Source organism: Anser brachyrhynchus, assembly GCF_964034855.1.
Source record: "Anser brachyrhynchus genome assembly, chromosome: 2".
Classification (NCBI taxonomy): Eukaryota; Metazoa; Chordata; class Aves; order Anseriformes; family Anatidae; genus Anser; species Anser brachyrhynchus.
This window is the reverse complement of record NC_137695.1, coordinates 17,245,484-17,248,071: the sequence shown is the minus strand read 5'-3', so window position 1 is coordinate 17,248,071 and position 2,588 is coordinate 17,245,484.

The following is a 2,588-nucleotide window of genomic DNA, read 5'->3' as shown; positions in this document are numbered from 1 at the left end:
AGATAGGGCTGAACAATGGGCCTGGCAGCGGCGGTCCCCTTCTCGCAGAGGCTCTCACAATGCAGCCCTGTAGCCTCAGCGCTGCACATTGTTCTCGTTTGGTCGAGGCTCCTATTCAATTAGCAAAAGAGAATCCCTTTCCCTGCACTGCTGTCGGCTCGATGCTATCACTCTGGTCCTCGGGTAACCACAGTGGTTTGACACAAGACAGCTCCAGCTTGTGAGCTGCGCATTGATGTGGGCCTGCTTGGAAAGAGCCCGCGGACATCTGGTCTGAATCTCTCTCCCATTCACATCCACGTTGCCCGTCACTTTCTGAGGGACTATAAATAACTTCTGGGGTTGATACTGTGTGCGAGGATGGACCTTGGGAACCAGATCGTCCCTTCCCTCGTGTGACTGGTGGGGAGGGCAGTGAGTGTGCTCCTCCGGCGAGGCCTGGGAGATGGAGGGCGGCCAGGCGAGTGCATTGTTCCTCTCTGCGGGGCTTTGCTACAAGTCTCTTCTCCCTCTCCACTCCGGCGGCAGGAAGAAGCGACCCGTGATTTCTTGTGCAGACATGTAGTGTCAGATTTGGGAACAGCTATTTCTGTGTCAGGTCCAGTTTGCCCAGCAGGATCCTGACTTATGTCTGTGGAGGGTAATGCTTCTTCATACAGGGTTTAGCATGGGAGGTGTACTGTGGGGCTTAGGATATATACAGGAGTTGGTTTTCTTTTTTTTTTTCCCATCACATTTCAAATTGCCTCTCACTCTGCGACGTGTTGTCACATTTGTTAAAGGAAACCCAGAAGGAGATGTGTTAACTCCTCTCCCCCTACTCTTTGTGGTTTTGTGGGAAGGCTAATAGTAAGTTAGGTCAGAGACACATATCATCTAACATCTGTATTAGGGTGCGTGGCTCCTGTTGTGATTTTGTCAGCCCTGTGGCTGGAGGATCTTACATTTCCTGGATGTGAAACTGCATCTGAGCATGATGAAACTTGGCTTGTCGTCTCTTCCTTTTTCCTCCTGCCCCGCCTCCCATGGGTCACAAAAAATGCTGATGAGAAAGAGACATCCTAAGCCAGGAGCTCTTCTGACAAAGGAATGGGGCCACTGGAGCCAGGAGCAGGCAGTGCTTGGGTGCCAGTGAGGAGAAACACACTGGATGGTGGGTAGGGGTGAGGAAAGGAGCCAAGGGGAAGGCAGGTGTGGAGCACCCACTCCGCTTTTGTGCTTCCTCTTCAGCAGCAACGAGTTGGTTTACCTGGCAGTAGGGCTGGGACAACAAGAAAGGCTATGGAAAGTCATCAGATCTGTTGTCCTTGCTCTCTTCCAAAGGTGGTTTCTTCCCCCCGGGGACTTCGTCCTGAGTGTCAAACGCTCAAAGCTGTTGCTATGATATATTATGTAGACCGGTCATGAAGTCTCTTACAGATGGTGCTTTTATGATGCTGGTGTATTCTATCTGCTTTGCTTGCGTCCGCTCATCAAGCCATGTTTTCCTCTTCCACAATTAACATTGTGAGGCATGGATCCAAGATCCACTGGACTTGAGGGAAACCTCCCAGCCTTGCAAGAATTTTGGTTGGAGAGGATGAGAAGTCATTCCTACAGAGCCCTGGAGGCTGCAGCTGTGGGGATTCCCTCACCCCCTGTTCCCCACCAGCTTTTCAGTGGCTTGGGAACAAGGAAACGCTTGGTAAACTTAGGGGAAATATTCAGAAAGTTCTCTTCAGAGAGACTCAGGGCTTTATAGTGAATAAAGTGCAATTCATCCGAGTTCCAGCTCTGGCTAAGGAGAAACTGTGCTGTTGTGAAGAGTGTGGTCAGTCCAGGTCAGATTAATGTCATTGAAAAGCAGCGTGGGGATGCTGTACCCTCAGTGTTTGGCACGAGGATAAATGGTGTCACCAGTTTAATCTTCATAATAAGCACACGTTTGTTCTCAAAAAAGATCAGTGGCTGGCTGGTGGCATGGCAACAGCCCATGACACTGCCATAGAGGAGACTTGGGTTTGGGGAGGGTGAGGGGGAATGTTGCCTCTAGGAAATTAAAAATTATAACTACAGCCTACTTAGCAAACGTCTGACTACGCCCTTGTAACTACCACACTGCATCACAGGGGAAGACTTCTTATTTAAATGTCAAATAGCAACTTTTTTTCCCTGATGGCTTTTATAGGTAAATGGAAAAAGTCTGGCAGCTAGAGGATTTTTTGGTTGAATCCTTTTTGTTGTTGTTGTTGTTGAAACCATTTTATTTTCAAGGGAATAAACTGTGTTCAGAGAAACTTTTTTAAAAAGCTGAAGGTGTTTCAGCTCCAGACTGAATTTATACACATAGTTTATTTCCACAGCAGAAGTAGCCTGAAGAGAGAGAGCAAACTGCTGAGTGGTGATAACTGCCACTGAACAGGAGAAAAGCCCCCATCCCAGCTCTCCATAAAGCCTTTGACCATGGCTTTCAGTCTGGATGCAGCTGTTATATTTTTCCATGTATTTTTGTACATGAAATGGCTGAGTATTGCTTGGAAGCCTGGAGTCAGCTTCTTAGCTTAGCGGGGGATAATCTACGAGTTGCATCCCAGAAAAGGCTTACAACT